Here is a 23,276-nt window from a genome sequence, read left to right on the forward strand (position 1 = left end):
CCCGCCCGCCCGCGCGCCGGGGCCCGGAGCCGCCTCATTGGTTGCACGCCGTCACCTGACGCTCTGTTATTTCCTGTGTGTTGGGAGAATGGAGAGAAAAAACCCGGAGCCGAGCCGCCTTCGGCCCCAGCGAGGCGGCCACGGCCTCAGCCGGGGGAGTCCTCCCTGAAGCGCGCCGGAGCGGGGAGTAATCGAGCGAGCGCGCGGGCCGGAGCGAGCCTCCAGGGGCCGCGGCCCCGGCCCGCCCCGCCGTCGGCCTGGGCGTCCGCGCTGGAGGCGGTAGAGGCGCCCCCACCCCCACCCCGCGCCGCGCCGCCGCCCCCTCCCCTCCCAGTGCCGGCGGAGGCTGAGGGACGGGTCGGGGGGCTCCCGCAGGTAACCGCCGCCCGGCCGGAGGAAAGGGACGGCCTGAGGGGCCCGGGGCCGGGCCGCGCCGCGCGCCCTGGCGGCTGGGAGCACAGGTCGTGGCCCGGCCCGCCCTGCGAGTGTTCAGCCTCGGGAGTCGCTGAGGGGGTTAAGGGGACCGGTGTGGGCTGCTGAGAGGGCCAACGGCCGGATCGGGCATCCAGGCTGAAGGGGGCCGGGAGTGCTTGGGCTGCGTGCGCAGATACCTGCTCATTGCGGCCTGGGGTGCAGAGGGGTCCGCGTTCCTGGCAGCCCCGCGGGGACCGGCGTTGCTGGCCTCTTGGCTGCGGGCTGGAGGCGAGGCCGGCGCGGTGGAGGGCCGGGCTTGGAGCGGGTCGGGGAGGGGCCGCGCGAACACCTGAGGCCATGTGGATGCGACTGCCTGTCGCCTGCTGGCGGCCCAGGGCAGGTACCCGGCGGCGGGGCGCGAGCTCGGGGCGCAGGATGCACTTCCTGTGTGGGGCGCTCTCCCCTCCCCCGCCACGGTGAGCAAGGCAGGGCGTGGGGTCCCGCCGAACCCGGGAAGGAGCTCTCTATCGGGGGCTGGGGGTGAGAAGGCGAGCCTCTGAGTCTCTCTTCTCTCTTTTCTTGGGAAAGTGGTGGTTTAAAGGAGAGTTGGCTATCCGGCCTGCGGCGGGAGGTGGAACATCTTGAGTGCGCCGCCACGGGAGTGGAATTTAGTGTTGGGGCGAGCGGTGCTGAGGATTCCTCCACGGTTTTTGGGTGCGGACACTAGCGTTGCTTGCCTGTCTGTATTCAACTCCTTTAGGGACGAGTCAGAACTGGGGATTTCTCCCCTCGCTCTGCGTTCTCCCGCCAGAGATTAGATGACTCTGGTAAATGCTATAAAATGGATGGAATTTTTTTGAGCTATTATCTAACAGGGTGATCTTTGAATGATAATTGGACCCTTATGTTAACAGCCTTAGTGAAGAGTTTTATAAAACGTTTTACGCGGGATGGCATTGGCAGCTGGGGAAACTGTACTAAATTCCAATCTAGGAGGCCAGGAATGCACTTCCAACTTGGCCACCAAATAAACTGTAGCTCTGGGCAAGTTACCTACCCTCTCAGTGCCTCAATTACACTTCTGTTAAAGACTCCCTTGTAGGCCAGACATTTCTAAGGTCTGTTTGAGTTTGGTTTGGTGGTTCTCCCACTCCTGCTTTGTGCTCTCATTTTGACCGTAGCAGCTTTTCTGAGATGCAAGATGTGTCTTAGTGGATTGGAAAGTAACTTGGTCCGGGTAGTTTTCCCTCAAATCTCCAGTGTTTTAATGTGCCTCTGAAGAGAAACTGCACGCTATTAATAGTGGTCTAGTCTAGCCTGGGTCGAGAGCACATCATTATATTTTTACTTTGTGGAAGAGTTTTCAGAAAAAAGATTTTGGACACTGGCTACTTGGGAAATGTGAATAAGATGATTGGGTCTGTTTTTATTGGAAGCCCTTTCCATGTTGGGAAGGGGTGCTATTTCAAGTTCTTTTGGGTGACATTTGGCTGACTTGAAATTTCCAACTTCGGGCTTCGAGTAGGGATGAAGTAGTTTCACCATGTGAAGTGGTAGGCTAGTAGAATTAACATCCACCTCAGGATGCAGTAATTATTTGCACACCCTGTTTGCTCCTTAATGGTAGCAGGATGCCTCCTGGCAGATGCTTAAGAACCCCAGTTAGTTTCCCTGATTATTATTATTTATTTATTTATTTATTTATTTTTTGGTGTGTGAGGGCTATGGGTCATATGCTTTTGAAAGGTAACTTCTTCTAGACCGACCTCAGGTCCTGCTCTTGTTTGTTCTAGACTTTCAGTATTGTAATATTTGAAGGACATATTCATAATATGATCTGTGCCTTTTTAAATATTTATTTTTATTTTTTGTTTTGGCTATTTAGACCTGGCTGGTCTTGAATATTCAGAGATCTTTCTGCATCCCAATGATATTCACCTGGGATTATAAGTCTGTGTACCACATTCAGTTCACTGTCTTTCTTAGATCATCTTTTTATTTTGTCTGCAGTTTAAATATGGTCTTAATATCAGATGGGGGAATGGGCTCATATATTAATCTTGTTTATGGTTTAATAGAGATTTTCTTTTATATTGATGCCAGGCCTATCACAAAAGGAGACACATATGAATGAATGCACAGAAGAATTATTTGGAATTTTCCAAAATAAACAATTCTATTAGGATTTGAATTATGACCTTTTTGATTTGAAAAAGTTCCATCTATTCAAATTGGGAGCACCTATCAACACTCAAGTTTGTATTAAGTATACCTGTTTTATAGCTTATAAAGAAAAATTGCTAAAACTTTAGTGAGGTGGTTTGTGCATTTATGTGTATGTGAGAGAAGACCTTACATTTAAGATAATAGGAGATTTGCCTTTTTGATGGTAAAATATTTTAACAGAATATTTTTAACTATGTAAAATGAAGTGGTATGTAGTTGAGATGGGCACATCTATTTTAAATTATATTAGAATTGGTCTTTTATTAAATTTAACTTTCTCTTAGAGATCAGAAAGGATACTAACATCTGCATTAAAAACAAAAACAATCTGTAAACTCTGGCCAAGGAATTTTAAACTGTCTTAAAATGTCTACCCCATAGACCTGAGAGTTGTTTACCATTCCTTTTCCTCCAAGCATATAGAGCTAGTGAGAGGTGGGGTTTGACTGACTCTCCTCTACTGAACCCCAAAGCTTGTTACCGGGTTCATTATAACATGACTGCTTGAGGTTCAGATCAGCTAGTGGTAGGCGTGACCCTAAAATCTGTATCTTTCTGCTGTCATTCCAGGCGCCCCCCCCCCCATGAAAACTATGGTGAATATGAAATCTGGACTTGGGTGAAATACTGGAAAGTGATTTTTGTGACTCTAGAGAGTTTCTTGAACTTTTTGTTTGCTCATGCTTGACCAACTTTGCTGGTATGCCTAAAATTTAATCTGTAAGAGGTTTCTCTTTCCTACCTAGTTCTGGCATTCTTTCTTGAGCTGGAAACATGAGCTGAAAGCACAACAAGACATGGAAGGTTGTCCTGTCTGTGATACTGGTTTACAGTTAGGCTTTCACTTTGGCCAAGTGAGACTGGTGACATAGATTTATGCAAAACAGAGCCCCTCCTACCCCCTTTCTTTAACCATTACTTCCTCTTGGTGGTAGTTTTAGTTTTAGGCCCTTGAAAGCCTTGTGGAGGTGATGCTGGGGATTAAGACCAGAGCCTGATTCCTGCTAGCTAGGCAGATACCTCTGCCATTGAGCTACATTCCCTAATCCTCTCCAGAATCTTGTGACCATTATACCCACCGTATAGGTGAAAAGATTCTTGTGATTATAAGTAAGATTTGGAGTTTCCTTTATTAGGACCATGCTTGCTTTGTAGGTGATACACAGGACTAGCAGGAAGATATGCTATATAACACGTTGTTGGAATAACTGTGGCCTCATCTAGTAATTCTTTATGTAGACTTAAGAACAAAGGACCCGGTGGTGAGGCCTTTAATTCCTGCACTCTGAGAGGCAGAGGCATGCAGATATCTGGTTAGCCTGGTCTACAGAGTGAGTTCTAGGACAGCCATGACTACACAGAGAAACTTGTCTGGTAAAACAAATAAAAACATAGGGCTGGGTGTGGTGGTATATGCTTTCAGTCCCAGCACTCTCAGAGCTAGGCAGGTCTCTCTCTGACTTCCAGGCTACATAGTGTTCCAGGCTGGCCGAAGCTCTAGGAGACCCTGTCTTAAAAACATCAGAAACTATAAAGAATGAGAACATACTAGCTGCTAGAAAACTACCCCTATTGTAAGCTGTTCTGTAGGTTTGGGACACTTGACTGTCAGTCAGCACAATGTAAAATAGATTTGATTGAACATTACATCCCTGAATGTTGCTTAAGATCCTGTATATATCTGGTAATTTGCAATAACAGGTATTCATAGGCTGCTCTAAAGCATGGGAGATGCATTGGTGGGCCAGTTCGAGAAGGAGCTATTCTGAAAACAGAATGTAAACAGTAACTAAGAAGGTCATTTGGTAATAACTACAAAGAGATTTAAAAATATATAGATGGATGTGGTGGTGACCACCTATAATCCCAGAACTCATGAGGCAGAAGCAGGATTGTGAGTTTAAGGCCAGCTTGAACTACATAGTGAGCAAGCCTATCTGGAAAAGAAAGAAAGCTCAACATGATAGTGAATGTGAAGGTGGTCCTTGATCTGCTGACATTCTATTGACTGGGCAGCCAGATTAATCTGTAGGGCAAGTAAATAGTACTGTTAGGTGAGGTACTTTGGCCTTGAACCTCTGGAAAAAATACCCAGAGCCACTTCTAGGAAGGGATGTGCCTTTCTCATAGTCTGCACCACCCCTGATCCTCCTGCTTCCACCTCACAAGCTAGGATCGGGTATGTGCCACTTCACTTAATAAGAAGCACAGTGGATATTTTTCTGACTTCCAAAGTAATGGCTCATACTTTGATCTTAGATGTGAAACCAGGGCTGTCCTGTAACTGAGATGTGGAGCTAAAGGAAGACCACAGTACTGCTGGTACCTTAACTCTTGAATCCTAGATTCCAATTGTGAAGCAAGATACAATCAGGGCGAGAAACCAGTGGGGTCTAAGGAGCCGACATGGTTCATCTTTGTGAAAAGTAACAGTCTTTGTTTTTTTTTTTGGGGGGGGGGAAATATATTTTATTTACATTTTAAAAATCTGTAACTAGTCTCTCCGGTTCTTTGTCTACAACTTTATATTGTTACAATGTTTCTTTCTTAAGATTGGAACTGCATAGTTTTTTAGTTTGTTTGTAGACCAGGTTTCTCTTTGTAGCTCTGGCAGTTCTGGAACTCTCTTCATAGACCATGCTTCTAGAACTCACAGAAATTCCCCTGCCTTAGCCTTCTAGGTGCTAGGATTAAAGGCATACAAGCCCATCACATCCTGGTGATTTTTTTTCTTTTAAATTGGAGTCCATTTAAAACCCAGATGTTTGTGTAGATGTATTTATGTTCGTGTAGATGCATGTGGACATGTCTGGGTGGAGAATAGCTGTGTGGTGCCTAGCCTTTATGTTGGTGCTGGGGATAAGATCAGGTACTCAGGTGTACATGGACATGTCCTGGTGGAGAACAGCTGTAAACCCAGCCTTTATGTGGGTGCTGGGGATCAGGTCAGGTACTCAGGTGCACATGGACATGTCTGGGTGGAAAAGAGCTGTATGACCAGCCTTTATGTGGGTACTGGGGATCAGATCAGGTACTTACCTTTGCATGACAAACACTGCCTGGGTGGTAAAGAGCCGGTCGGTAAGCAGTGTAAAGTCACTGTTCTTTTAGTTTCCTAAACTCTAAAGTCAAAAGTCAAAGGGTTAAACTAGATTGTTTCTTTTTTAAAAGATTGTATTATTTATTTGTGTGTGTGGGTACCTGTGGAAGCTAGAAGAGAGTATCCCCTAGAGCAGGTGGAGTTACAGCTGTTTGATGTGGGTGTTAAGAACCCAACTCAGGTTCTAGAGAAGAGCAGCAAGCTCTCCAGCTCCCACTGCTTGTTTCTTGGGGTTTCTTCTGGTTCTAAAATTCTGTAATCACAGATGAAAAGGAAATCAAAAAGCAAGCTAGACACCAGTTAGTTGGAAAAGAAGATGAACTTCCTAGCTTTTGACAACAAAGTTTGTCTCATGTACTTTGTCATCCCTTACCAGAGCCTCTTATAGCTGCCCTTGGTTCTCTCACCATCCTTCTACAGCAGTTCCACTCGGTCACTTGGTACCCTGTTTGAAACAATACCTAGCAAGATAACAGAAGTAGAGAAGTCACTAGTGTTTACCCTCTTAATCTGAAGCCTTAAATATAAACATACTGAAGGATGTTTTCGGCAATAGGATATCTACTGTTTTTGTTTTGATTTTGAAACAAGGCTCATTCTTGTACTGTCTGTGAACTTGATTCTCTCGAGTGCTAGGCATAATCCACCACACTTAAGTCTTTGCAGTTTTTATTACGACAGTTAGAAACAGATGCTTTTTTTTCTTCTTGAAGCCCTTTACAGGGCACCACAAATGATCTCCCTTAAGTTCTTCTGATAGTCACACTGATGGTCACACTGACTATCCACAGCGAATAAAAGGAAAAAGACATAATCATTCCGTTTCATATTAACTTTTCCATAGGTCTCCTTTTTACCAATGGTATCACTACTTTTCCAGTTTCCTAAGTCACAGTCTTATGAAGTTACTGTCAATACTATTTTTATAAAATAAGCTTTCTTTTTAAAAATCGTTTTTAATTATATGTGTATGAGTGTTTTTCCTATTTTTATGTCTGTGCACTGCTTGTGTGCCTGGTGTTTGCAGGGGCCAGAATAGAGTATAATATTGCCTGGAATGAGTTCCAGATGATTGTGAGCTGCCCTGTGGGTACTGGGAATCTAACTTAGGTTCCCTGGAAGAGCAGCTAGTGCGCTCAGCTGTGGAGTTATCTTTGCAGCCCCATAATGTAACTCCTGCAATGACACTTCTTTCATCCTGTTCCCACTACTCATACTCAGTGGAATGCTGGTGACCTTTAACATGGCCTCCTATTTCTACTTAGACCTGGCTCTATCCTTATCCTACCTTGCCCAGAGCATAAGAATCCCCTCTCTTTCCTGATTGAAATATTTTCATGGTTTTCAATAGCACCTTGTAGAGAAAACAGACCCCTTCTACCTGACTCCTGCTACCTCTCTGACTGCTTTTATCTTGATGCTTTTGCTGTTTTCTAGCTACATTCACTCTTCAGTTCCTTGAAGATGCTACTTCCTCTATCCAGTACATCAAGCCTTTTCTCATCTTTCATGGTATTTGTGGTATGAATAAATACCAGAAAATAAGCAGTATAGAAAGTGGAGTAAGAAGAAAAAGTGTTCTTGGTGTACATCTGCAAAGTTCTTAAAATAGTAGAAGTGTGTTTGGAGAGCTAAAAGGATGCTAGTTTGGTTGTAGCATAGATAGAGTTTCTCAGACAGTATGTCAAAGAGTCTGATACACTGTTGGTGGGTGTGTAAAACGATGTAACCACTTTGGGAAACTTAAAGAAATTCCTAGAAAGTTGAACATGTATATTTTGTGACCAAGCAGTTTCATTTTTATGTATTTATTCAGAAGAAACAAAAGTTTCCACAACTATGATGTATGCAGGAATGCTTATAGCATATATTCTCATAATGATCATACCCTGGACATAGTCCAGATGTTTGTCCATCAAGATGAACTGTCTCGTATATGCATGTAATGGAAGGCTCCTCCACAACAAAAAGGAACTATCCATTGGCACTGTAATAAAGATGAGTTTCACAGACAGGCTGCGTGAACAGTTAGAAAATGGATCTTCTTATTTATAAACCAAAACTAACTTGTGATAATCAGGAACAGGATTAGCATGTTCAATCAAGCTGGCCTCAAGCTGTTTATGTGGCTGAGGGTAGCATTGAACTTCTGATCTTCTGCCTCCATCTTCCAAATATTGAGATTACCGGTCTTTGTCAGTGTCTGGCTTTGATCCTCCCCCCTTTGGGTGGATGAGACTTGATTAGGAGGGGGACATAAGTTTCTAGAGCAGTGATTCTCTACTTTCCTAATGCAGTTCCTCATGTGGTGACTTCCCAACATAACTTAATTTGTTGCTACTTCATAACTGTAATTTTGCTACTGTTACAAATCATAATGTAAGTATTGGGTATGCAGGATATCTGTTATGTGATAATACCCTCCAGTCCCCCCCCCGGTGAAAGGGCTGTTGGACCCCAAAGAGTTGTTGAACCCCAAGGGATTGTGACCAAAGGTTGAGAATCTATTCTGGAGTATGGACATGTCCCGTCCCCCCTCCCCCCCCTTTTTTTTGGTTTTTAAGAACAGTGTTTCTCTATGTAACATCCATTTCAATGTTCAATGTTTTTGTTGTTGTGTTTTTTTTTTCCCTCTCAGTCAAGGTTTCTCTATGTCCTGGCTGTCCTGGAACTCACTTTGTAAAACAGGCTAACCTTGAACTCACTGAGATCCACCTGCCATATCCACCTGCCTCTGCTTCCCAAGTGATGGAATTAAGGACGTGTGCCACCACTGCCAGCATGTTCTAGGCCTTGATAAACATCAAACCTGATTAGATCTTGTGTTGTTTATAATTTTATTGTAAGTAAATTATATCTGAAAACAATTTAGGAGTTAACTGGATTCCAGAATTTATTTTGAATCTGTCACTTCCAACTTGAAACATCGTCATCATCTTTCTTACCTGAACAATTTTTTTAATACTTATTTATCATGTATACAACATTCTGTCTGTGTGTATGCCTGCAGGCCAGAAGAGGGCACCAGATCCCATTACAGATGGTTGTGAGCCACCATGTGGTTGCTGGGAATTGAACTCAGGACCTTTGGAAGGGCAGGCAATGCTCTTAACCTCTGAGCCATCTCTCCAGCCCCCTTACCTGACAATTTTATTTTTCTTTGGTTTTCCTCCTTTGTTTTTGCCTTCTTCCCAAATTGTTTTTCTCTAGTACCTGCGATTTTTAAAAAGTCAGTCATGTGGTCGGGAAGCAGAGGTAGGTAGATCTCTGTGAGTTGGAGGCCAGCCTGGTCTACACGAGTTCCAGATCCACTAAGACTACATAGTGAGATTCTCTGTCAACAAAATGAAACAAACCTGTAATCTCAGTGGTGAGGAGACAGGAGGATGCCTAGCTAGCCAGCTAGTTTAACTGGATCAGTAAGTTCAGTAAGAGACCCTGTCTCAAAAAATAATGTGGAGAGCAATTGAGAAAAAATATTCCGTGTTAGACTCTGGCCTCTAGGGTCCCCATGTTTATACATGAATATGAATATACATACATTGAAAGCAAAACAAAATATGAGTTGGGATCTGGAGGAATAGCTCAGTTGATAAAGCACTTGCCTCAGAAATGTGAAGACCTGAGTTTGAATGCCCAGAAGCCACCTTGCTAGCTTATCCTGCTTGATAAAGTTCCAGGGCAATTAGAGACCGCTGCCTCGAACAAAATGAGGAAGGTACCTGAAGACCTATACCCAAGCTTATCTATCTTCTGACTCTGAGATGCCCCCTGCACAAATATACATAAAACTGCACACAAAAATAAAACACCAAAGCTGGGTGTCGTTAATCCCAGCATTCTAGAGGTAGAGGCAGGCAGATTTCTGTTAACTGGAGACCAGGCTGGTCTACATAGTGGGTTCTAGGATAGCCAGGTTCACACAGAAAGACCCTGTCTCAAATCAAACGAAAATAACACCAGGCTGAGATTGGAAGCACTCTTACCCTTGGTTGCTGGGTCGTCCTAGTTCTGCAGAAATGGCACAGATGGGGGATGGGAGTGCAGTTCTTTCTTCTCCAGGCCCAGCAGAGCACCTCTTCTGTCATCTCTTGGATCCCTACATAAAATTTTTGTTTAAAAGACAAAAAGACTTGAGAAATACTTTCAAACAGCCCTTTACTGTACTCCCAGGTCCCAGTCAGAGCCATTTATATAGCTTTAACAATGAAAGTAGTTTTGCCTATGATCCATTGGTCTATTGTGACCTATCCTCAACTTCTGTCTCTGTCCATAGTCAGTGTAGGTCATAGGCTATGTAATAGGACATATGTTTATCTCTCCATAATTTGCCCCTTTTCAGATGGCCAAGATGCTGTGCTAAGATTTTTGTCTTTAGCCGGGCGGTGGTGGCGCACGCCTTTAATCCCAGCACTCGGGAGGCAGAGGCAGGCGGATCTCTGTTGAGTTCGAGACCAGCCTGGTCTACAAGAGCTAGTTCCAGGACAGGCTCCAAAACCACAGAGAAACCCTGTCTCGTAAAACCAAAAAAAAAAAAAAAGATTTTTGTCTTTATGTTTTTGTCTTTTCACATAGGTTGACATAGCTTCACACATGTTGAATTTAAATTCATTGTAGAAAATTTACAAGGTGTTCCTATGAGTAATTAACAATAGAGAAAACTTAAGAGGAAATATGACTTGAGTTAATTTAATCTGATAGGAGCAATGAGATAATGAAAATCTTGTTTCTTTGGCCGGGCAGTGGTGGTACATGCCTTTAATCCCAGCACTCGGGAGACAGAGACAGGCGGATATCTGAGTTTGAGGCCAGCCTGGTCTACAAGAGCTAGTTCCAGGATAGGAACCAAAAAGCTATGGAGAAACCCTGTCTCGAAAATCCAAAAAAAAAAAAAAAAAAAAAAGAAAATCTTGCGTCTTGGGTATGTTCAAGAGCAGTGGTCAACTGCTCCTCAGTTCTGTAAAATAACTGCAGAAAGGCCCAGAGGAAGCATTGGTGGGTTAGGTGAAGAAACTGAAGAACTTTCTGGCCTGTGAGGAAAGCTGAGAGTGTCTAGAGAATTTTAGAACAGTAGCCCTTATTTGTATCTAGTAATTATCCTACTGGAGGGCAGTCTGGGAAATCTGTCCTTAAGAACAGAATGACTTGACAAACTCTTGCACAAGCAATGAAACCAACATGAACAGTTTATAGCTACCTGCGCTTACATGAATAGACAAAATGAAAAAGTACATGTATTGAATTCAGGGCTACCCCTACCCAGTTAGTTTAAACCTGACAAAGGGGGCTGGGGTAAAGTATTTGCTTAACATGTGCAAGATCCCACTTCCATCTTCAGGAGTGCAAAGATAAGTATAATAACAATAAGTTTTCATCTTCTGATTGGACAAGACTTTGTGGAAGTGGAATTGAATTCTATCTGGTATATTCCGTAGGAGAAAGTTGAGTTGGAATGAAAGACATAGATACTATCATTAAGTGTTTCTATGAAGTTAGAATAAAAATTTGCTACACTGATTAACGTGCTGAAAGTTGACTTTTCCTTAAGATATGGGACATAGGTACATGAAACTTAGGGAACTACATCTGAGAAAAATACTTCACTTCAGCCAAGACTGCTAAGTAGATTCCATTCTGTGTACAAGAAATGCCAAAATAAATTTTTTTCCCAAGAGTTCAGTGTCTTTAGAAGAGTCAGACATAGAAAATTAACATTTATAAAATTTGCAAAAGATCTATAAAGCTGGAAGAGTGGTGTGATGAGAGCTAGGGTAGAACCATGGAAGAGGCTACTCCTGATCATGGAAGAGGTTACTCCTGATTGAGTATGGAAAGAGTATAAGACAAAGCTATAGAGGAGGAGAGGCATTTAGTGGACCTTAAAGGATAGCTAGGAGAGAGCGAGCTGTGTGGGAGCATTCCAAAGATAAGTTCTTTAAGACGGGTTAAAAGTATGTGGTATATTGATTGCTACAGCAAAGTGGACTCTGGAGCATAGCATGAAGTTGACAAGGGGGCTGGAGAGATGGCTCAGAGGTTAAGAGCACTGATTGCTCTTCCAAAGGTTCTGAGTTCAACTCCCAGCAACCACATGGTGGCTCACAACCATCTGTAATGAAATCTGGTGCCCTCTTCTGGCCTGTGGGAATACATGCAGACAGAACACTGTAAAAATAAAACTTTTTTTCTTTTTTTTTTTTAAAAATAGAAGTTGACAAGGTAAGTAGTCAGAAGAAAGTGGGGCCCAAGCTGCCTTAAGACTGAGATTGATGGACTTTGAACTTGTGTACTTGATTCACATAAACAGAAGATGGTTTGGGAAGAGAGGTGTAGTGTATGATTGAGAGGCTTTTTTTCTCACTGTGAGGAAGACTGGGGATGGAGAGATGGGAGGGTTGGAGCCAAGTGATGAATTGGTGAGTTTTGCCTCTTTTGGTTTTCCCCATGCCCCAAACCCAAGCTTCATAAAAGGAAGCAGGAACTATAGCAACTGGTTTAAATAAAATGGACTTATAGGAAATTCTTATACTAATCTGCTTTAACATCAAAACAGGAAAGGATATTGCAGTGACCAAACCTCATTATAAATAACATAATTTTATATAACAGATTATAAAAGCTAGACATCTTAAATACTTGACAAATGTTGGCTTATTTAATTCTTTTGTTTGTTTGTTTTTTGAGACATGGTTTCACTGTAGGTTTTTAGAGCCTGTCCTGGAACTAGCTCTTGTAGACCAAGCTGGCCTCAGACTCACAGAGATACGCCTGCTTCTGCCTCCCGAGTGCTGGGATTCTTAGAAAACTTAGGAGATAATGATATCTCCCATTTTCCAGATAAGAAGACTGCATCCTGGAAGAATTGAGTAACTTGACCAGGATCACCCTAATTAATACATAGCAGAGTCAACTTTTGGTGTTGGGACCCTGGCTCAGAACTGTGCTTTTAACTGTACCTGATGTTATTCTGCATCTAATTTAAATGAGTGGAAAACCAATTGACAACTAGGTAGATGATCCCTTGGAAGAGGGAAGATTTGGTTTTGGATATTAGGAAAAGGAGAATGAAGAACTGCCTTTCTGGGACCCATCTGTGAGAGGATAAGGAAAAAGATAAGTCACCATCAATCACATTCCCAACATGCAGAGTATACTGTATATGGTTTGTGCTTAGCAAGTATTTTTGAGTGAATCAATAAGGAAAATAGAGTTTTGCAGCCAATTCTCCCAAGAAATATACCATGGGAAGGGTCAGATGCTTTCACTCTTGAGGGTCCTTTCTCAGTAGATTCCACGAGTTTGGTATTGCTTATTTTTGTTTTATTTGCTTTATTTTATACACTGAGTATCAAACTTCGTTTCAAAGAATGATGCTTAGTCAACTGTCTACTAGATTTAAAAAATCAACTTATTTTCAGAATAAAAATATTAGACTATGATTTTAGCAGAAATCTATATATTCAAGTTCCTCTAATTTATTTGTCACATCCCTGTATATAAAATGGTCATCTTGAAAAGGTTATTAAGGAGTTGAGGATTAGGGAGATGACTCAGTTGGTGAAATACCTGCTGTATAAGCATTAAGGACTGAGTTCACAATCCTAATACCTACCTTGTGGCATGTGTACTCTAACTCTGGAGAGGCATATGCAGAAGGATCCCTGGAACTTTCTGGCCAGTGAGCTCCAGGTCCAGTGAGAGAATCATATTATGCTCTCCCCTGAGTACCACTGTCAAAAAAGAATCATAAGGAATATAAATGTCCTTAACCTCTGCCCCTACAGATGTGCACACATGCATGCATCACACACAGAAAAGGAGTTGAAATTGAATTCTTGTGATAGTAGCTAAAGTATATATGTAATTGTATTTTAGAAAAGCTTAATATTTCTCAGCAGGCTAAGTGTTAACTCCACCCCCCCATTTTATTTATTTTTTAAAATATTTATTTATTTATTATGTATACAATATTCTTCTGTGTGTATGCCTGCAGGCCAGAAGAGGGCACCAGACCCCATTACAGATGGTTGTGAGCCACTGTGTGGTTGCTGGGAATTGAACTCAAACCTTTGGAAGGGCAGGCAATGCTCTTAACCTCTGAGCCATCTCTCCAGCCCCCCCCCCCATTTTATAAGAATATTTATAATATTTGACATTGGCCCACCTGTACCTGCTGAAGAGGCTTGCTTATGGTTCATTAGGAAATATTTTTTCCAGGATCCTAGTGACAATTCAGCTCAAGAAGTGTCTTTGCCATTGTTAAATCGCAGTATTGGTCATATAAAAGTCATATATCTGAGCTCATTTGCAAATTAATAAGTGATGGAGGTTTCTAGAGAAGAGTGAAGTAATGTTTTATTTTTGCCTTAATTTATTCTAAATTAAGTCATTTAGAAAAGGAAAGGGGTAAGTTTTGTCTTCTTCCATTTATAAGTGAATCAAGACTTAATTCATAGCCAACTAATTTCTTTTTTGTTGACCTAATTCAGTATATTCACCTATTAAAATAAATATCTTGTAATATTTTCTATCAAAAGTAAGATTTGCCGGGCTGTGGTGGCGCACGCCTTTAATCCCAGTACTTGGGAGGCAGAGGCAGGAGGATCTCTGAGTTCGAGGCCAGCCTGGTCTACAAGAGCTCATTCCAGGACAGGCTCCAAAGCTACAGAGAAACCCTGTCTCGGGGGAAAAAAAAGATTTAACCACTAAATTAAAAACTAATCTCATAATAGTATACTTTTATCTAGTTAAAGTAGTTATGTGACTATAGTTATTCTTATTGAAATAAGTTATCTATGGAAATAATATGTTAAAGAAAAAAGTTACAGAGAAATCCTGTCTTGAAAAGACAAAAAAAATTAAAAAAAGTCACGATTGTTAATATATGTATCTTAGCTAAAATAGCTTTTAGGAAGTGTTTTTGTGGCTAGAGGTGGGGGATCTTCAGGTTATTTTATGAAATAGTATAGTGTTCTGTTTCTGGAACAGAAGACTCATTAGGTTTGACCCTCCGTATCTATGGTTTCCACATCCACTGATTCAGCCAAACAGAAATGAAAAGTGATTTAAAATTTTACTTTTATCATTATTCTGTGAATAATACAATATAACTATTTTGATAGCTTTTATGTAGCAATGATTATTTTAAGTTATCTAGATTTAAATTATATGAGAGGTCATTTTTGTAGGTTATAAAAATGAACCATTTTATGTAGGAAACTTGAGCATCCACATGGTATCTCTGGAGATCCTGGAAGTGGTTCTTAATTACTACTGAGGAATATCACATTTATTTCAGACAATTTAGGCTAGATTGTGTATAGTTTTTAGGGCCAGGTGTAATGGTACATGACCATAATTCTAGCATTTGGGAGGCACGGACAGGTGGATATCTGAGTTCAAGGCCAGCAAAATTTTTTGATAGAGAAGTAGTGTCGGGGCTGGAGATGTCCTTAACTCAGAGGTTAAGGACACTGACTGCTCTTCCAGAGGTCCTGAGTTCAATTCCCAGCAACCATATGGTAGCTCACAACCATCTACAATGAGATCTGGTGCCCTCTTCTGGCATGCAGTCATACATGGACGCAGAACAGTGTATTGTATACATAATACATAAAATCTTTAAAAAAAGAAGTAAGTAGTGTCTGTGCATATTAAACCACAGATGTAATAAATCACAGATGAGCACTTTGAGATCATGTACCAAGTAATAGGTACAATGTTTATATTCATTGTTTCTTAGAAAATAGCACCATAACAAGGTCAATGCTTTATCAGTAAAACGAGGATAAAAGAAATAGATTTAAGAGAGGTGTAATTTAAGAGTGGTTACTTAGTCACTATGTGCTAGAACCAGGGCCAGGATCTGTGTGCCTTCGAAATCTGTTTTCCTCTTATGTAAGATATGTTATAAAAATTTCACACGATGTGGCTGTTCCTCTTCTCTATGTAGAAGACCTTCTATGCCTGCTTAGGGTTCAGGCAGCCTCTTTTTCTTCTTTGTGTTTCCTTAAGTCATCATCTGACATTTTGCCTCTTGTCTGTTTCCTCTCCTAATATGAGCTCCATAGGATAGGAATATCTTCATCCCTGTTCCTTAGAATAGTATCTGGCACACAGAAGGGGCTCACATACTGATTGGACTATGTACCTTAAGGTTATATTCCTCTATGATACAGGCCTATAATTGATTTTTGTAGGAATAATGATTATTTTCTTTCTAGACATCTGTATAAGGTGTGGGTGTTGAAGGTACCCTGCAGAGATGCTGAGGAACCCTCTGCCGGAGGCATCTCATGGCTATTATAGATGTAGGTGGAAGTAAGTGGGTTAAATGGGCATGGAGGAAGACCTGCCTAAGTTGCTTCTCCAGCCTCCTGAAAATAACGTCTTTCCCAGTGTCTTCTTATCTACTGCCAGAAAGTCTTCCAAATTCAGTTTTTGTGTGTGGATCATTTGTAGGCACCTGTCTGTCTTTGTCCCAACTCGCAGCTTCCTCATATTACCTGTGCACTCAGAAATATCTCCATTCTCAGTTGTAGGTCCATGTCTTTGACATTGACCAGTAAGCATTTCATGAGGCTGCTATTTTTCAAGGCTTTTCTCAAATGTCCTTCCGTAAAAGCTCATCTCTTTGGTTTGTGAATTTTGTTTCCTCTGTGTTGGAGATAGCACTTGGGACTTCGTGTGTGTTTAGGCAGGCACTCTGTCACATCCATATTCCTCCTCTCTTGGACATTTTTTTCTTCTTCCCTTTGACATAAATATGTGTTATGGTGTGGTGAATGTGCACATGTACGTGCTGGAAGTCAGAGGGAGCATGTTGGAGTTGATTTCCTCCTGTTTGTTAAATATTTATGTATGAGTGTTTTGTTTTAAATATTTATTTATTTATATGTATCCAATATTCTGTCTGTGTGTCTGCCTGCAGGCCAGAAGAGGGCACCAGACCTCATTACAGATGGTTGTGAGCCACCATGTGGTCGCTGGGAATTGAACTCAGGACCTTTGGAAAAACAGGCAATGCCCTTAACCTCTGAGCCATCTCTCCAGCCCCTGTATGAATGTTTTTTTGTGTTTCAAAACAGGGTTTCTCTGTGTAACAGCCCTTGCTGTCCTGGAACCTGCTTTGTAGACCAAGCTGGTGTTGAACTCAGAGATCCTCCTACTTCTATTGAGATGAAAAGCATGCGTCACTACTCTCCGTTCTGTGTATGTTTTGCCTTCATATATGTCTGTACACTGTGTGCATGCATGGTACCTATGGAGGACAGAAAAAGGCATCAAATCCCCTGGAACTAGAGTTATAGACAGTTATGAGCTGCCATGTGGTGCTGAGAATAGAGTTTAAATCCTCTGTAAGAACAACAAGTGCTCTTAACCATTCAGCTATCTCTGTGGCCCTTTTAGTTCTTATTCAGAGTCATACTTTCGAGTAGTTTTAGAGCTATAGAAAAAAATGACCAGTAGACAACAGCTACTTCCCCTAACTCCAACCAACTTTTATTAACATCTTGTATTAATGTGGTGCTTTTGGTACTGTTGGTGACCAAGTATTTAAAACTCATAATTCATATTTGAGTTCATTCTTTGGAATTAGCCAATACATAATTTTGTGGTTCTACCATGATGGCTTGAACAGGGATTGACTACTCTGTAGGCCCCTCTGTATGCTCATGTGCTTGTTCTAGCTCCATCCCTGGCTCCCCCAGTTGTTGTGTCCCACCTGCATTCCCCATATCCTTAGCAACCACAGATCTTTTTCACTATCTTTTTCAGAATGCCATATAATTGGAATTATACTGTCTGTAGCCTTTTCAAACTGGTTTTCTCATACAGTAATTCTTCAAAGGTTCTTTGTTGTTGTCTTCTTTTTTGACAGGGTCTTGCTATGTAGTAGTCTTGGTTGGCCTCAATCTTGGAATGATTCTCCTGCCTCTGCTTCCTGTGTGCTGGGATTTTTATGTGTGTGCCACCACACCCAGCTAGTTCTATTTCTTAAGATTAATAGGTCATATTTTTTATCATTGTTAATATTTTGTTTATGGTTTTATTATCACCAGTTTATCTGTTTACTACTGAGGGGACATCTAAGTTGCTAACAATTTTTGAAAAATAAATAAAGCATGTTTTCATGTTTATCTTGTTTGGATAATTAGATATATGGCTTGCTGATAATTCATCACTAGATTTAGCTTTGTAAGAAACTGCCAAACTATCTTCTGAAGTGTCTATATATTAATTTTCCTTTAAGTTTTTTTTTTATTGAGAAAAAAAAATTTCCGCCTCCTCCCAGCCTCCCATTCCTCCCGCTTTCCTTTAAGTTTTAAAAATTAAGTTGTATTTTTATATGGGTGGATAGATAAGAGATAGTCATTTTTTGCCTTTTTATGTGTACAGTTAAGTGTCACTAATTACATTCACAGTGTTGTGCAACTATTATCACTGTTTCCAAAACATTTTCATTACCCCAAATAGAAACTTGAGGCATTAAGCAATAGCTCCCCATTTCCTGCTCTTTCAGGTCCTTGTAACCTCCAATCTTCTAATCTGTTTCTGAATTTGCATGTTCTAGTTATGTGATATATATAGAATCATGTTTGTCCTTTTGTCTCTGGCTTATTTTACTAGCATTGTTTTCAAGGTTTGTCCTTGTACAATGTAACAGAACTTCAGTCCTCTTATGATTGAGTAATGCTGCATTGTAAGTATAATGTAGACCCTTTTGTCCATTATCTATTAATGTATGTTTGTGTTCTTTTTACCTTTGGCCTATTTTGAATAATGTGACAATAAACATTGGCATTTAATAATTTTTTATGGTTCGAAATGTAGCCTTGTTTAAAGAGTGCTTACTTAGTACATGAAGTCTTTATTTAATCCTGTGTCCCATAAACCAAATGTGATGCTATAAACTTGTAATCCCCAGCACTAGGAAGGTAGTGGGGTCAGGAGGATCAGAAGTTCAGGGTCATCCTTGTTTACATAGTTCAATTGAGGCTATCCTAGAATACATGAGATGCTATTTAAAAAGAAAGTAGTTGTTTTGCAGAATGCTGGTTATATATTAACTCTGTAACAGTCTTTCAGGAGCTGCTATGTTCAGTTTCAAAGTGGTTATACTATTTTACATTCCCATCACAAAGTATGGTACTTCTAGTTTTCCTGGATCGTGGCCAGCATTTGTAATTTTTTAGTTTTATGTAACTTTATTATTATTTTTATTTTCAAAAACAGGGTTTCTCTCTGTATCCTTGGTTGTCCTTGAACTCAGAGTTCTGCCTGCCTCTGCCTCCTTTCCAAGTGCTGGAATGGAATTAAAGGTGTGTGATAGTGGTTTTGACTTGAATTTACGTAATGACTAATGATGTTGAACCTTTTTCCATATCCTTGTTGGCCATTTGTGTTTCTTCCTTCCTCAGAGAAATGTCTTTAAGTCCTTTGACTTTTTATTTATTTATTTATTTATTTATTTTTGGCATGAGTGCATGTTTGTGTGGTGCATATACATTGCCTGTAGTTATATGTGGAGACCAAAAGTCAGCTTTGGGTGTTGTTCCTTAGATGCTTTCCACCTTGCTTTTGAGACACGGTCTCTTATTGGCATGGAGCTTGCTTATTGTCAGAGTGGGCTCTGTGTGTGCATGCATGCCTACGCAGACACACATAATGGGGGTTAGGGGACAGCTTTTGGGAGTTGGTTCTCAAAGTGTTTGTTAGGACAGGGTCTTGTCATTCCTGTCAGTTCACTCTATCTAGGCCAGTGATTTTCAACCTTCCTAATGCAGCAACCCTTTAATACAGTTCCTCATGTTATAGTGACCCCCCAACTATAAAATTATTTCCATTGCTACTTTATAACTGTAATTTTGCTACTGTTATAAACTGTAATATAAATATCTGATATATAGGATATCTGATATATAATCCCTGTCAAACGGTCATTGGACTCCAAGAGGGGTTGAGAACCATTGCTGTAGGCTAGCTGGCCTACAAGCTTCTGGCCAATTCTCTATCTTATCTTATTGTAAGAGTGTTGGTATTACAAATGTGTTCGTCACATCTGGCTTTTTAAGTGGGTCCTGGGTGGAGATTGAACTCAGTTATCTGTTTTGCTCAGCAAATGCTTCTACTGTTGAGCCACCGTAGGGGCTCCCGTGAATAAGTACTATGCAGGTTTGGACAACAGTAGAATCCTAGAGGTAGAAGAAAAAATGGTTTTGAAATCTATTTAGGTGTCTATATTTTTATTTACTCTATTTCTTTCAGATATCTTTAAGATCTTTCAGATCTCTTTAAAACCTGTATAGTTCACAGAACTGTGAGATTTGGAAAAGCCAAGTTTTGAGAGTCAGTTTCAGCACCAGTAAAAATTTGAAAGATAACTTTTTTCCTAAGAGAGGCAGACATTTAGAATTATATATTGATTTTACCTCTCGTGTTTTAGTCTGAAGGTCACATTCCAAGCATAGAATTTTAGGGACACTTCTAAATGGCAAACAGTTTATGAAATGAGAGAGAAACTCTGCTTTCCAAACATGTTGTTATGTGTGTGTTTCTTGCTCCCTTCTAAGGTAAGTTTCCAAGTGGCTGAAGGATTCCATGTTTCCCACAGGTCTTTCTCTGCTCACTACTGAAGGCTTTCCTCTCGCTAATTATTGGTAGGACTCAGGTTCTTCATACCACCTTAAGTAATAGAGGAAAAGGTACTTTGAATTATTTATGTCATCTTGAATAGAGATAATTAAGCATTACCTGTTAGATTTGTCTTTTCTGGCCATCCTTTGGAGAATCCAACACCCATATTCTTAGGTGTGTCTTTTCTCTATGAGCACCTCTCCTCCCTTAACTATAGTGCTTAAATCTATATTAAAAAATGGTTAAAATATCTTTTAACCCCTCCCACAAAAAGAATTTTCTTTTTTAAAAAAATCCTTATTAAAAGATTGTTCTTTGAGTTTTTCATGCCCAAGGTCTGGGGTGTGAGTCATACAAATAGTTGGTGTTTGGAATGTTGGCTGAGTGTAGTGTGTTCCTGTCAGTGGTCCTTCAGTGCCTGTCAGTGTTCACCTTTAGTTCCTTAGAAACTGCCTCCCTGTGACCTGGAGAGGTAGCTCAGCATTAAAAAGCACTGGATCTTCCAGAAGCTAGGGTTCAATTCCCAGCACACACATAAGTAAGTGCAGTTTCAGGGGATCCTTTGCCTTCTGAAGACCTCATGAGTGCATATGATGTATAGACATGGATGCAAACCAGACCAAACATCTACACACATAATAAAAATTATAAGAATTCTGCTCCCTAGCGTTTTGTTTCTGTCATTTTGCTTAATAGTACATAGATGGTGGGATTGTTAGAATTCAACATGCCTGGGCTGGGAGATAACTCAGCAGTTAACTAGCTGTTCTTCCTGAGGGTCCAGGTTCAATTCCCAGCACCCACATAGCAACTCACAACTCTCTAATTCCAGCTCCAGGGGATCTGGCATCCTCACACAGACATGCATGCAGGCAAAGCATCAGTGTGCACAAACATAAATACATTTTAAAAAAAGAATTAAATATGTCTTTAAATGCTTTAATCTAGGCTCTCATCTGCTCAGTCCTGTACATATATACTCCATGTATTCAAGATCTTGAATCTGTGGCTTGGGAAAAATTGTGGAAAAATTTCTTGTGGTTCTTTTTATATACTGCCTCATTGCATTCTCTCGTGGCCTTTCTTACTGTATCCTTTTTACCATCTTTTCTGGTTTGTATTTTTGGTAGTTTATTTTGACCAATCAGTTAATTGAAAAATTAACCCATTTTTTTTTTTTTTAATTTTTTCGAGACAGGGCTTCTTTGGCTTTGGAGCCTGTCCTGGAACTAGCTTTTGTAGACCAGGCTGGTCTCGAACTCACTGAGATCCGCCTGCCTCTGCCTTCCGAGTGCTGGGATTAAAGGCGTGCGCCACCATCGCCCAGCTATATTTTATTTTATTTTATTTATTTTTTTTGTTTTTCGAGACAGGGTTTCTCTGTGGTTTTGGAGCCTGTCCTGGAACTAGCTTTTGTAGACCAGGCTGGTCTCGAACTCACTGAGATCCGCCTGCCTCTGCCTTCCGAGTGCTGGGATTAAAGGCGTGCGCCACCACCGCCCGGCTTCTCTCTTTTTTTTTAAAAATGGGATGTGTAGCTCTGGCTGTCCTGGAATGTCCTCTGTAGACCAGGCTAGCCTCAAACTCAGAGATCTGCTTACCTCTTTTAGAATCAAAGGTGTGACTGATTTGAGGTTCAAGTGTTTACTAGCTTTATGCCAATGATGAGGTAAAGAAGAGAAATTCTTAAACTTAAGAGGCCATCTATCTCTTAAGTGTGAGGTTCTGATAGCCAGGCAGTGTCCCTGGGTAGGAAGAGTAGTAACTAGGCATGTGGCTTGTGACCCCACAGTGCAGAGTGAGATGGTTGAATTAGCGGGCTAATGAGGACTTTACCCCAACATGTTTTCATGAATGGCCTGTAGAGCTCAGGATAGGGGACTTTTCATCATTTGACAGCGGCATGGAAATTAACTGCTGCCAAGTAGTTTTTGGTACATATTGTTTGTAGGGTTGACTTTTGTTTGATTTGTGGCTAATCTGTTTCCTATTTTTTTGTTGCTTATTTCTTACCTTAAAATTTTTTTTAATATATTTTTTTATTGGCTCAGAAGTTGACCTCAGAGAGGGCTAAGGTGAGAGTGGGGATACTATGATGATAATTTACATTATTGTAGCTCATTACTGTGAGGTATCACTTTATTCCATTTTACAAATGAAGAGAGTAGTATGGATAGATTTGTACAAGAGATAAAATTAGGAAATATTTAAACTTAGGTTTCCTGATTCTAAACATATTGCTTTCTTCAATGTATTATCCAGGAGAATTAATAGCACACAAGTTAAATAGGGAAGTAGTTGTACCTTGCTAAAATAAAAGTTTTCTCATTCTGCTTACTAAAATATAATTCTCTTTCTAGATTTTTTTTATTTATTTTATTTTTTGTTTTTTGAGACAGGTTTCTCTGTGTATCCTTGACTGTCCTGGAGCTCACTCTCTAGACCAAGCTGGCCTCAAACTCAAAGAGATTTGGTTGCCTCTGCCTTCGTCACACCGATCTTCTAGATTTTTTTTAAAGCCTATTTTTCTTGACTTCTTTCTTGATTTCTTCTTGACCTCATTTCTTCTGGCTGCATTTCTTCTGGCTGCAGGTAAGAGAGTAGTGCTCACCACTCCTTGTCCCAGGACAGGACTGTGACCTGTCTAGTAGTGTAACGCTTACTGTCTTGGCCCCTCAGGATGACCTCACCTTAGAGGGATGAGAAGAGGATGCTAGGTCCTATGCTCACTGCTTCTCAGATCTCTGTGGAAAGGCAACTAACAATGATCAGGAGTTTTCTTTTATATCATTGTCTATTAGGTTTACAGTCCTCCTGCCCCTTTTCCTTAGTAATAATAAGAGAATCTAAAATGGGGTCTAGAGGTCACAGCATTCATGAAATCTTTTTTTTTTTTTTT

General features: G+C 40.8%; 1 protein-coding gene across 3 annotated transcripts in view; it reads left to right on the forward strand.

The window, feature by feature from the left end:
* Tcf20 (transcription factor 20) overlaps positions 1-23,276 on the forward strand; it is a 159,221-nt gene that overhangs the window by 63,844 nt on the left and 72,101 nt on the right. The window contains exon 1 of one of the 3 annotated variants that reach the window (XM_013348858.2): positions 94-375. The exons of the other annotated variants lie outside the window; for them this stretch is intronic. The gene's annotated coding sequence lies outside the window, so the exon portion shown is untranslated. Of the gene's footprint in view, positions 1-93; positions 376-23,276 lie in introns of those variants that run through there. 3 annotated transcript variants of the gene reach the window in all.

The sequence above is a fragment of the Microtus ochrogaster genome, chromosome 15 (assembly GCF_000317375.1).
Source record: "Microtus ochrogaster isolate Prairie Vole_2 chromosome 15, MicOch1.0, whole genome shotgun sequence".
In the NCBI taxonomy this organism is placed as follows: domain Eukaryota; kingdom Metazoa; phylum Chordata; class Mammalia; order Rodentia; family Cricetidae; genus Microtus; species Microtus ochrogaster.